This window comes from Oryctolagus cuniculus, chromosome 2 (assembly GCF_964237555.1).
Source record: "Oryctolagus cuniculus chromosome 2, mOryCun1.1, whole genome shotgun sequence".
Taxonomy (NCBI): domain Eukaryota; kingdom Metazoa; phylum Chordata; class Mammalia; order Lagomorpha; family Leporidae; genus Oryctolagus; species Oryctolagus cuniculus.
The window spans coordinates 137,161,145-137,174,320 of record NC_091433.1 but is presented as its reverse complement, the minus strand read 5'-3'; the positions used below and the strand labels follow the sequence as shown (position 1 = coordinate 137,174,320).

Below are 13,176 nucleotides of genomic sequence, written 5' to 3'. Positions count from 1 at the left end.
GCCAGGAGCCAGGAGCTTAATCCAGGTCTCCCACGTGGGTGCAGGGGCCCAAGGTGCAGGGTGCAGGGCCATCTTCTACTGCTTTCCCAGGCCATAGCAGAGAGCTGGATCGGAAGTGGAGTGGCAGGAACTTGAACTGGTGCCCATATGGGAGACCGGCACTGCAGGCGGTGGCTTTGCATGCTATGCCACAGCGCCAGCCCCCCATCTTACTACTTTTAAAAACAGATTTATTTACTTGAAAGGCACAGTGAACACAGAGAAATCTTCCCTCCTTTGGTTCACTACCAAATAGTTCCAGAGCAGTTCAAATCCCCTTGTACCTTGTCCTCACCATCTCTCCTGTCGTCCTCTGATGGCTCCATTTACTTTTTCCCAGAGGCCCTGAGTAAGAAAGGGGGATGCTCAGACAGAGAACCCCCCGACCTGTGAGCTGTCCCCTGGGCTGGCCGGCCACATCTGCCGCAGCCCTGCCTCTGGGTCCCCCCCCACCCCCACCCCCGCTTCTCCTGTGCCCTGAGGGAGCTGCTTCCGCAGCCCAGGGCGCTGGCCTGGCTGTCTTGAGCCTGGGTCCGTATTGATTCCCACAGAACAACCTTGCAGGCCTCTCTCTGGCTGGCAGTACCCCGGCTCCTTCCACACAATCCTTTCCTACAGGTCCCGGGGACTGCCCAGAGTCTGGGCCACAGCCTGCATTCCTATGTACGGGGCCATGGGGGTGCAGAGCTCTGTTAGAGGGACAGGGAAGTGGTGACAAAGGTCACCAAGGTTAAAACCCACTCTGGAATGTCCCCGCTTCCATGAGACCTGCTCGGCTTGTGCTGGAGTGCGGAAGAAAAACTCCCAGAGGAGTTTGTCACAGGGTTCATTTCATTTGCCATGGAAACACTCATCAGTGTGTGTGTGTGTGTGTGTGTGTGTGCCTGAGAGGAGATACTGCTTGGCTTTTTTTTAGATTTTATAAAAGGTATTTAGTTTCTCCAGACACTCATTCTAGCGTGTGGTGGCTTGAAGTTCAAGTTAGCTTGCTGCCTCCCTGGTGTTTCTGAACAGAGGGAGGTTGCTTGTCACAGGATCTTCCGGGGTGGGGCGCAGCGTGGTAGCCACATTCCTTCATGGCAAAGCTCTGGGAAGTTTCTCCACGGGGCCCTCCCAAGAGATTTTGGTTAGTTTTTGGGGCGTGAGGCCCTCTCTCCCCCACAGAAGGGCTGGGCCACTGGGGCCAGGCGACTGTGGCACCGCCGGGGGCGGGGGGTGTGTGCGTTCAGGGCTGGTCCCAGCCTGTGGCTCCATCCCTGCTGTCTTCCACTGAGGTTGCTTTGGCTGCGACTTGCCGAGGATCCTGAGTTTGTTGGGGTCCTGGCCCAGGCCTTGTAAAGGGGAATGCACATCAGCCCCGTGGGAAAGCAGCTGGGGTGCAGGCTCCTCCCCCGGATTCTGTTCTCAGAGCTGTGGACTCCTGCTGAGGTCCCAGATGGGTCCCTTCAACAAAAATGCAAATCAACGGCTGGCTTTGGAGGCCGATCACCCTGGGGCTGGTCAGGGCCTGCTGCACAGGTGGTGAGCCTGCTTCGGAGGAAAGGGGTCTGTCAGTGCAAGAGACCCTGGGTGGGGGCGGGGGGTGGCTTTGCTGGGCCATTCTGCAGATGCCCACGCAGCAGCTGCGGGCACGGTTTTGCTTTCCATGGTAGATCTGTACTGACCGCCGCTCTGACGTTGTGGGCTCCCACACTGCCTGGTGGTGACAGAACGTGGGCTCAACATCCTGTGGGGCTCTGAACAGTCCTGACTTAACGTACTTTGTCTTAGAATCAGGACCCTGGGGGCAGCGCTGTGGCCCAGCGTTGGGACGCTCGCGTCCGTATCAGGTAGAGCGCGTGGTCTGCAGCCCAGCGGCTCTGCGCTTGCCATCCGGCTCCCTGCTGACGCCCTCCTCGGAGGTGGCAGGGGAGGACCTAAGTGCTTGAGTCTGTGCTACTCGTGTGGGAGACCTGCATGGGGTTTCTGGCTCCTAATTGCTGCTTGGCCCAGCCTTGGCTGTTGAGGGCATTTGGGGATGGACGAGGGGAGGGAAGATTTCTCTCTTGTCTCTGCTTCTTCCTCTCTTTCTGTCACTCTGCGTTTCAAGTAATTAATTAAATAGCAAGTTTTAAAAAAGCTTTATTTACTTATTTATTTGAAAAAGTGACCGAGATCTTCCATCTGCTGGTTCACTCCCCAGATGGCCATAATGGCTGGGGTTGGGCCAGACCACTGCCAGGAGTTTCTTTGGGTTCTCCAAAATGTGGGGCAGGGGCCCAAGGGCTTGGGCCATCTTCTGCTGCTTTCCCAGGCATACCAACAGGGAGCTGGGTCAGAAGTGGAGCAGCTGGGACTGGAACTGGCACCCATATGGGATGCTGGCACTGCAGGCGGTTGCTTAACTCACTGAACCACAATGCTGGTGCCCCAGATACATTTTTAAAGAAAGATTTATTTATTTAAAAGGTAGAGAGATGTCTTCCATCTGCTGGTTCACTCCCCAAATAGCTATAATGGCCAGGGCTGGGCCAATCCAAAGCCAGGAGCTTCTTCTGGGTTTCCTGTGTGGGTGCAGGGGCCCAAGGACTTGGTTCATCTTTCACTGCTTTCCCAAGCACGTTAGCGGGCAGCTGGCTTGAAAGTGGAGCAGCCAGGACTTGAGCTGGTGCCCATATGGGATGCCGGCACTGCAGACGGCAGCTTAACAGGCTACTCCACAGTGCCAGCCCCAAGACTAAAATAAATCCTAAGAAGAAAAATAATTTGGGAGTTGGGAGTGGGAATGCAGAGTGGAAAATGTTCTTTACATTTATAACTGCTGCCATGTTTTAAAATTTTCATTATGTGCCTGAATAACTTCTGTCTAAACACACAGAATGGTGTTCAGTCTCTTCTTTCAAGTCTTCACTATGTTACTGTTTGCATAGAAAAGTGCTTAAGCTATTTTGTTATATGAAAAGAAGCCAAGGACGAATCTTTGTAGTTTCCTTTTGGAGGACACATATGTGTAAGGGGACTTCAAAAATTTGTGGGTAGATAGAAATTATGACACGAATTTATTTGGGGCCATCTTTTTAAAAGTTTATAGCTGAGAGGTTGGGAGCAGGGGAGAGGGAGAGGGGGAGAGGGGGAGAGAGAGAGAGAGAGAGAGAGAGAGAGAGACTGACTTCCATCTAGTTCATCCCCCAGATGGCTGCAATAGCTGGAGCTGAGCCAATCCAGAGCCAGGAGCCAGGAGCTTCTTCCAGGTCTCCCATGCAGGTGCAGGGGCCCAAAGACACAGGCCATAGCAGAGAGCTGGATTGGAAGTAGAGCAGCTGGGACTCAAACTGGTGCCCATATGGGATGCTGGCACTGCAGGCTGCAGGCTACACCACAACACTGGCCCTGGGAAAGTCTTGATGGACATATACTTTTGTTCTTTTAAAAATAATCTTATTTTTTAAAAAATCTTATTTTATTCATTTATTAGGGAACGAGGGAGGGAGAGTGCTCCCATCTGCTAGTTCACTCCCTAAATGTCCTCAGTGGCCCCTGGGGCTGGGCAGGGTAGGACTGAAACCAGGTGAGTGGCAGGAGCTTAATGCAGGTCTCCCACAAGGGTGGCAGGAACATAATTACTGGAGCCATCACGGCTGCCTCCCAGGGTCTACATGGGCAGGAAGCTGAGTCAGGAGCTGGAACAAGGGTTTGAACCAAGGTATTCTACCGTGGAATATAGGTGTCTTAACCACGAGACTGAACGTCTGCTCTCCTGGATGGTTGTATTCTAAGTAATACTTTGGTAGTGGAGCTTTGCATGTTCCTTTGCCGTTCATCAGCTGGATTGGTTTCAGTTTTGATTTTTTGGTGTTATTTCCTGCATTGTGTCTCCTCACCCTGATTTGTATGGTGAAACTTTAACCTCCAGTGCCTCAGAAGGTGACTGAATTGGGAGATAGGGCTTGTGAAGAGATAATTAAGCTAAAATGGGGTTATTAAGGTAGCTCTAACCCAACACCACTGTGTCCTTATAAGAGATGAGGACTGTGGATGGACCATGTGAGAAGGACATGTCCTGAAGGCAGCCAACTGCAAGCTGAGGAGCGAGGGCCTGGGAGAAGCAACCCTGCCGACACCTTGATCTTGGGCTTCTAGTGTCCAGAATTGGGAGAGAACAATTTCTGTTGCTTTAAGCCACACAGTTTACAGTGTCTTCTTACGGAAGCCCTTGCAAACCAGTACACTTGGGTTTCCGTGTGACTAGCTTCGTTCAGGCCAAAGAGTAAAACTGGTGATTAAATAAAAAATTTATTATTCTTAGTTTTTCCTAGGATTAAAAGTCTGCCAAAATCCAGTCTATTTTTCTTCATGGGAATTTAGCCATCGATGACTTGAGGATGGTTTTTCTTCAAACCTTTGGCGACAGCGACACCCAGTGGTTATTTCTTTTAAATACACTTTTCAGTGGCTCAATGTGCAGTATGTTGCTTGAGAGGAAAAAATAAATATGCCCAAGCTTCACCCCAAAGAAATCGTGTCAGAATCTCCGGAAGAGTGGGAGCTCGGCCTGAGCCCATATGGCCTTTGTGAAATAAGTGAACAGAAGATGCAGGCTGCTCACGGGTCGTGTTAATCAGCACTGGGTTTCCCTGGGGGGGGGGGGCAGCCGTGGCCTCAATGAGGAGTTCAGAATACGACCTGCTCAGTCCCAAGGGACTTAGGGAGCCTTACAGGGAGACACTGCCTGGTCTGTCACGTAATATGCTGGCTGATTTCTTTAGGTCTTTTCTGCCTGTAATCATAGACAAGAATTTGCCGGGATCCAGTACAGCAGCAGATGCTGAAGTCTAGTGCTTTAGTTAAAATCTTAACCTGGGTGCTTCCCTTCTTTCCCTCTTTCACTACCTCTAGGCTTACAAAGATATGCATTTTAATACTTTGGAAATTAGCCCAATTGCCATTTACAATTTTCCTTGTTAAGAATTAAAAGTAAAAATTAATGGCTTAATTTTCCTGGGATTAGTTTTTCTGTGGCTGGTGCTGACTGTCTCACATTACTATTTTCTTTCTTTTTTTAAGACTCATTTATTTGAAAGACAGTGTTATCAGGCTGGTGCTGTGGTGCAGTGGGTTAAGCTGCCACCTGCAGTGCTGGCATCTCATGGGCATCGGTTTGAGCCTCAGCTGCTCTGCTTCCAATCCAGCTCCCTGCCAATGTTCCTGGGAAAGTGGCAGAAGGTGGCCCAAGTCCTTGGGCCCCTGCCACCCACCTGGGAGACCTGGAAGAAGCTCCTGGCTCCTGACTTGGGTCTGGCCCAGCCCTGGATGTTGTAGCCATTTGGAGAATAAACTAGCGGATGAAAAATCTCTGTGACTGACTGCCAAATAAATCTTGAAAAAAAAAAAACAAAAAAAAACAAAAAAAACAACCTCAATTAAAAAAAAAAAAAGGCAGAGCTGCAGGAAGAGGAGAGATAGAGATCTTCCACCCCCTGGTTCACTCCCCAGATAGCCACAACAGTTAGGGCTGAGCCTGGCGGAAGCCAGGAACCAGGAGCTCCTTCCAGGTCTCCCACGGAGGTGGCAGGGGCCCAGGGACTTGGGCCATCCTCCCTTGCTTTTCTCAGGCCATTAGCAGGATTGGAAGTGGAGCAGCTGGGACTTGAACTTGCAGCAATACAGGTTGCTGACTCGGGAGCTGCACGGCATTGACCCAGTTACTGTTTTCTTAAATCAAAGAGCCAATAGTGCCCCATGGCGTGTGCATGGCGTCCTGCGCTCAGGCTGTGTCGTACCACAGTGAGAGGTGTGAGAGCGAGAGGCTTCTGGCCGAGAGTGAGTGACAGTTCTGCGTTCGCAGATGTTCAGAGGGGGTCTCTGGGGACCTGCTCCTGACACATCGCTACAACTCGGCCAGAGAAGAGCGGAAGAGAGAAAGAGCAGGACCTGGTGAAGAGGTCGCTTCGGAGGCTCCGGCTCCAAGTTCCTTCGCGGGGAGGCGTGGGCCGTGCCCTGTGTAACCCGGAGCCTGAGGCCCCGCGGGAGATTTGAAGGGTGCTTGGAGCGGCGGGCGCGGCGCAGTGCAGTGCGGACTCGGCCTGAGGACCGAGGGGCCGAAGACGAGCCTCCGGCTGCGATTGGTGGAGCCACAGCAGGTGTGAAGGGCACAGAACGTGGGCGTGTCATCCCGGGGACCAGACCGGCTGCTCTCTTGGGAGAGAAAGGAGCTGTGGGATAATGTCTTCCTGTTTCGTCCTGTAAGAGATGGCTTACGTTCCCCTCTGTTTGAACGCGGCCGCCCTCGGTGACTGGCCTCTAATGCAGTTGGGAAATAGAGACGCGGGAATGTAAGAAGTGGTTGCTCGCTTTTTCTTTTCCAAGATTGACTGATGTGTTTGAAAGAGGGAGGAGCAGAGAGAGGGAAAGACATATCGGTATTCTATTGGCTGGTTCACTCCATAAGTGGCCTTGATGTCAAAGCCAGGGCACAGGAACTTCATCAGGGTCTCCCACATGGGTGCAGGGCCCCATGCACTTGGGCCATCTTCTTCTGCTTTTCCAGGTACATGAGAGGAGAGTGGATCGGCCCTGGAGCAGCTGGGACTGACACTGGCATTCCTATGGGGTACTGATGTCACGGCTGCGACTAAACGCGCTGTGTCGCATGGCCAGCCCTGGCATCATAGCTTTCTCCTTGGGCTTTCCCTGGGCTCGTGTGACTGCTGTGTTGTGAGACAGTCAGCCCTGTGATGGGGCTGTCAGATCAAAGTTGAATGCCCACTTGAGCTTGGATTTCAAAACAAAACAATACTCTTAAAGTACTTGCATGTCCCAAATATGATACCAACTGGGCATTCTTGGGTTGGAGTTGCCACTGTGTTTGGGATATCCAGTGGCCTTGGCATTGTCTCTGACCTATGAGGAGGCAGAAGAAGTGCTAGCATTTTCATCTGAGGGAGGGGCTGACACCTTTGTAAGTAAAATCTATTCTGTTTTAAAACTATTTAATGTGCTTGAAAGGTAGAGAGACAGAGAAAAATCTCTGATCTGCTGGTTTACTCCCCAAATGCATGCAGCAGCTGAGGCTGGGCCTGGCTGAAGCCAGGAGTCAAGAACCGACTCCGGGTCTCCTGTTTGGGTGGCAGGGACCCAAATACTTGAATTGTAACCTACTGCTTCCCAGGGCGTGCATCGGTAAGCACAGTTTGAGGGGGTGGGGGAGGCCACTGTATCCGGCATGCTGTTGATTGGATGTGCCGCTGCTATTGAACTGACTTCAGGGCTGCCCTGATTGATGGGGGCCCCTGTGAAATCATTCCAGCTGCACTCTTTTTTATTTTTTAAGATTTATTTACTTATTTGAAAGTCGGAGTTATACAGAGAGAGAAGGAGAGGCAGAGAGAGAGAGAGAGAGAGAGAGAGAGGTCTTCCATCTTCTGGTTCACTCCCCAGTTGGCCGCAACGGCCGAAGCTGCACCGATTTGAAGCCAGGAGCTTCTTCCAGTGCAGGGTGCAGGGGCCCAAGGACTTGGGCCATCTTCTACGGCTTTCCCAGGCCATAGCAGAGAGCTGGATTGGAAGTGGAGCAGCCGGGACTCGAACTGGCACCCATATGAGATGCCGGGACTGTAGGTGGTGGCTTTACCCGCCATACCACAGCGCCGGCCCCTGTGCTCTGTATCTGAATTAACATGTTCTTGTGGCTAGCACTTAACAGAGTCCCCCTAAAATCAGCTTAAATAGGCAAGAGAATTTACTGTAAGGATGTACAGTAGCTAATGCAATAGGCATTCAGTATTTTTAGAATGAACGAATGAGGTGACTCAGGGATGAACAGTGAATGTGAGCAGAGATTTCCCCTGACAACGATGTCCTGGGATAGGAAAGGGATAGGATTTAGGTTAGCCTGCTTAGAGTGAGGTCAGGCCCTTGTTGCTTGGGAGAAGGGAGACCCTCTATTTCTGGCCAGTGACTGTGGCTGTGAGTGCTGGGGTCCAGCAGCCACTTTGATATCTTGCAAAGCTGGAATCAGAATGATGCTGACTCAGAGGAGAGAGCCATTGACGAAAGAGACACCAAGACTCAGCGTCCTGTCATGCCACTCCCGAAGTCCTAATTCTCTGTTTCTTCCAGTACCATAGCGGTTCTCAGCAGGGCATGACTCTGCCCCCGAAAGGAGATTTGGCCGCACGGGGACACAGTTTTGGTAGTCGCCATGGGGTGGGCCATCCTGACGTCGGGTGGATGGAGGCCATGGATGCCGCTACACATCCCACAGTGCACAAGAGAGCCCCCAGCCCTGCAACCAAGAATTCTCTGGCCCCAAACGTCTGCTCTGATGAGAAAATCTGGCCTAAGGGTCTGGTTGGGTTCGGGTTCTTTTTATGGGCAAGGTGCTTTGTCGGGGCTCTGTGTGCTTCGGGCTACATCACAGCAGGCTTGTTTGCTGGGCTCTCCTGACTTGCGCACCTGCAGGCGCTCCTCTTCCAATGTCCACATCTAAAAAACCCTCCCCATTCTCCTAAGCCCGGGGCACTGTCTTCCCCTCAGTCTCTCCACCTGCAATGCCTTTCTTGACGTGGCCGTGGGCTGGGCGTTTTGGGGTACATCAGTGTGTTTGCTCCTTATTGGGCTCCCAGAGCTCTGGGATGAAGTAAGCCTCGATATGTGTCTGATACATAAATCAGTCAGTGACAAATGAGTGACCCATCACTCAGACATTTGAGCCAGCCAGAGGCAAGGTCTCTGTGGGTAGGAGCTGAATCAACGCTTTTGTGTGCTTGTGAGTCCATTCCTTTCCACCACTCAGCAGGGAAATAGCGTGACAAACAGTCTACACATATACAGCTGAATATGAGTCAGCCTCAAAGAAAGAAATCCTGCCCCAGGCTGCAGTGTGGATGCAACTGGAGGATGTTATGCTAAGTGAAATAAACCAATCACAAAGACACTGTACTGTTCTACTCACACTGGGTGCCTGGGTGCTCAGACTCCTGAGTGGTGGTAGCCAGGGCCTGGGGCTGTAAGAAAGGAGAGATGTTGTTCAGGGGGTGGAGAGTTTCCATTTTGCAAGATGAGAACATTCTAGAGATCCATTACACAACAATGTGTACATGATTAACAGGAATGTATTGCACACTTAAAAAGGATTAAGATGGCATATCCTTTTTTTTTAAAACCACAATAATAATGAAGTAATTTGTGAGGATTAAAAAAAAATTGTCCCTGTGGGTTACACCTTGAGTTACTCGGTTGGATTTGGGAGGCAGAGCTCCGGCGGGTTCTCTCATTGTTTTGTGCTGATTTATGAGATTTTGCCTGCTTGTTTTCAGGGGTGAGCCTTGTGACCAAGTTCTGGGGCTCCCCATTGTGTCTCCCATGCTGTCTGAACCTCTGGCTGGCCTTGGCCAGGGTACGTGCTTCTCTCTGCCACCAGCCTTGCTGACAAGGGCAGGGAGAGCCACTCGGTGCCTGGGTCCTGTGCTGGGTTCAGGGCCTTAGGTCCCATGGTGGCCTGGGTTCTGCTTGGAGCCTGATGCAGCTGTGGCGGGCTTGTCCTTCCGCACTGTGTAGCGGAGCTGCTCGCTTTTTAATGATGACACCCCTGACGTGTGTTCCTGTCTGTCCCTAAGCGGAGCTGTCACTTGCTGTATTCCTCCCACTGTCTCAGCCATGGGCAGAGGGCTCTCTCTGCAAGGGGCCTTCACACCTAGGTGGTGCGGCTCCTACTGCCTTTTATCTGGGCCTGAGAACACAAGGCCCCCAACAGAGGGGCTGCTGCTCACAAAGGGAGGTGAGACCCTTCCTTCCTGCCCCCCTTCCCTCGGCCGCACCCCAGGAGTCTGCCCTCTGCTAAAAGCGGAGCCTCAGAGTTGGCCAATGGCATCTGGAAGCCACAGGGACAGCACCTGCATTTCCGCTCTCCTCCGTCCTGCTGCCCGGCTCCAGGCAGGTTACACATCCATCTGGGAAGCTACGTAAAGCAATAGACGCCACAGTCCTGCCCGGGGAGGAGTGCTGTGGTCAGTTCCTAGGCTGGGAACCGACCGGGTGGTCAGGAGGTTATTTTCTCCTTTTCCTGACAATTATCAGCCCTAACGACGCAAGATCAATAGGAAGCAGACAGTGGAAAGAGGGCAGTAGACACTTTGCTGAGGTCGATGATTTCACAGAACTGTTGCTGTTCACTCCGATGACCCTGTAAATTGGTTTCCACCTTGTCGCTGTGGCCTTCGAGCTGGGACCTGTGAAATGTCCTTGGGCTGCTGTCAGCTGTCCTCTGTCCCTGTTATGTCTACATGGTCCAGAGATGGTTGTTGCGTCCGGAATATCCTGTCTCACTGCCTGTGTTCTGAGTCCAAGAGAAGCTCCCAGGCCTATTCCTGGTGTACATGCAGTCCAGAAGTTTCCCAAAGACCTGTGTGGTTCCTGAAGAGAGGCCTGGGGGAGTTTTTTCTTTCAAGGGGTTTCCAAATAGTCTGTGGGTACTCTGCCTTTTTTTTTTTTTTTTTAAAGATTCATTTATTTGAAAGAGCCACACAGGAGGAGAGGCAGAGAGAGAGAGAGAGAGAGAGAGAGATAGAGAGAGAGAGAGAGTCTTCAATCCACTGGTTCACTCCCCAGTTGGCTGCAATGGCTGGAGCTGTACCCATCCGAAGCCAGCAGCCAGGAGCTTCTTCCAGGTCTCCCATGTGGGTGCAGGGGCCCAAGGACTTGGGCCATCTTCCACTGCTTTCCCAGGTCACAGCAGAGAGCTGTATCAGAAGTGGAGCAGCTGGGACTAGAACTAGCACCCATATAGGATGCCAGCACTGCAGATGGTGGCTTTACCCACTACGCCACAGTGCTGGCCCCTTTTTTGTTTTGTTTTAAAGATTTATTTGAAAGGCTTTGTGATTGGAGTGGGTGGGTGGGGGGAGGTGGAGAAATTATTTATCCACTGGTTCATTCCTCAGATGGCCGCAACTAGGGGTGGTCCCAGCAGAAACCAAGAGCCTGGAGTTCCATCTGGGTCTCCCACATGGGTGCAGGAGGCCCATTCTCCGTTGCCTTCCCGGATGCGTCGGCAGCTAGCCGGGTCAGAAATGGAGTGGCCGGGATTCGAAATGGCGCTCTGATTTGGGATGCTGGTGTTGCAGGTGGCAGCTTAGCCTGCTGTGCACTATGCTGACCCCTTTTCTATTTTTTTTTTTTTTAGATTTATTTATTTGAAAGGCAGGCTATAGGGGAGAGAAAGAGAATGAGAGGGAAAGTAGGCAGGTGCTCTACTTTTATATCAAACTTCCTTGGAGGAGGTCTGCCTCATTCACTGATTTATTTACCGGGTTTTCCTTCCAGGTCTTGACAGTTCTGTAGTTTTCCTTTTCCAGGGGAGCCTTTTTCTGCCAGGGGGCCATTTGAATATTTATAACATCATTTGCAGACTTAACTTAAAAATTAGCCGCTGAAAGTCTATTGAATTTTGAAAGCTGCCTGCAGTTACCTTGGCAGGACCAGACCAAGTAATTCTGTGGCCTTTTATGGCCTGTGGGCCAGATGTTCTCCATCCCTGTCTTACATAAAGTCTCCTTCTGTGGGATAGCCATTCCCAGGTGTGTCTTAGGAAAATCTAGGATTTTGGTTTTCTTTTTTTTCAAAATATTTAAGAGGTAGAGTGAGCAATGACAAGAGTGGGAGAGTGCCTACATCTGCTGGTTTATTTCCCAAACTCCCAAAACTCCTGGGGCTGGGCTAGGCCAAACCTGGGAGCCTGGAACTCAGCCCAGGTCCCCTACATTACATGGGTGCCAGGGGCCTCCTTACTTGAACTATCACCTGCTGCCTACTGAGGTGTGCATTAGCAGGAAGCTGGAATTGGGAACTGAGCTGGAACGTGAACCCAAATACTTTGATACAGGATGTGGGTGTCTTAAATGCTAGGCCAAATGCTTGTCCTGGGCTTTTGGTTTTAATTACTTGGTGAAAAGCACAGCTCTACTGAAATTGAGGACTGGGAGGGGATCTTAAAGAGTATCTTGGAGCCGGCGCCGCGGCTCACTAGGCTAATCCTCCGCCTAGCGGCGCCGGCACACCGGGTTCTAGTCCCGGTCGGGGCGCCGGATTCTGTCCCGGTTGCCCCTCTTCCAGGCCAGCCCTCTGCTGTGGCCCGGGAGTGCAGTGGAGGATGGCCCAGGTGCTTGGGCCCTGCACCCCATGGGAGACCAGGAAAAGCACCTGGCTCCTGGCTCCTGCCACCGGATCGGCGCGGTGCGCCGGCCGCAGCGCGCCGGCCGCGGCGGCCATTGGAGGGTGAACCAACGGCAAAGGAAGACCTTTCTCTCTGTCTCTCTCTCTCACTGTCCACTCTGCCTGTCAAAAAAAAAAAAAAAAAAAAAAAAGAGTATCTTGGGAAACCCTGGAGGGGAGGGCGATGGGTGGATGGGTAGACACTTGTAATAGGCTTGATGTTTGGGTATAGGCTAAAATAAGACTTGGGGTTTGCGGAGCTGATGAGGTACACACTCTATCATGGTGTGTATGTGTGTGTGTCTTTTGGGATGAATGACAGGCATCTATGGTATTCAGTGTGTTTGATTCCTATTGCTGCTGTAACTAGTGACTACAAACTTAGTGGCTGCTGCCGGCTCCGCGGCTCACTAGGCTAATCCTCCACCTTGTGGCGCCGGCACACCGGGTTCTAGTCCCGGTCAGGGCGCCAGATTCTGTCCTGGTTGCCCCTCTTCCAGGCCAGCTCTCTGCTGTGGCCAGGGAGTGCAGTGGAGGATGGCCCAAGTGCTTGGGCCCTGCACCCCATGGGAGACCAGGAGAAGCACCTGGCTCCTGCCATTGGATCAGCGCGGTGCGCCGGCCGCAGCGCGCTGGCAGCGGCATCCGTTGGAGGGTGAACCAACGGCAAAGGAAGACCTTTCTCTCTGTCTCTCTCTCTCTCTCACTGTCCACTCTGCCTGTCAAAAAATAAAAATAAATAAATAAAAATTTAAAAAAAACCTTAGTGGCTAAAAACATATATATATTTTTAAAGATTTATTTGAAAGGCAGAGAGGTCTTCCATCTGATGGTTCACTCCCCAGATGGCTGCAATGGCTGGAGCTGAAGGAGCCAGGAACTACTTCTGGGTCTTCCATGTGGGTGCAGGAGCCCAAGGACTGCTTGTCCAGGCCATAGTAGACAGCT

The 13,176-nt window shown here is 51.8% G+C and overlaps 1 long non-coding RNA gene across 1 annotated transcript in view; it reads right to left on the bottom strand.

Annotated features, from left to right (window-relative positions):
• Positions 1–316: 316 nt before the first annotated feature.
• Positions 317–13,176, bottom strand: part of LOC138848708 (uncharacterized) — a 53,158-nt gene continuing 40,298 nt past the window's right edge. Inside the window, exons 3-4 of the long non-coding RNA XR_011386805.1 lie at positions 8,972–9,023; positions 317–384 (exon numbers count right to left, since the gene is read on the bottom strand). This is a non-coding gene — a long non-coding RNA (uncharacterized lncRNA). The remainder of the gene's footprint in view (positions 385–8,971; positions 9,024–13,176) is intronic.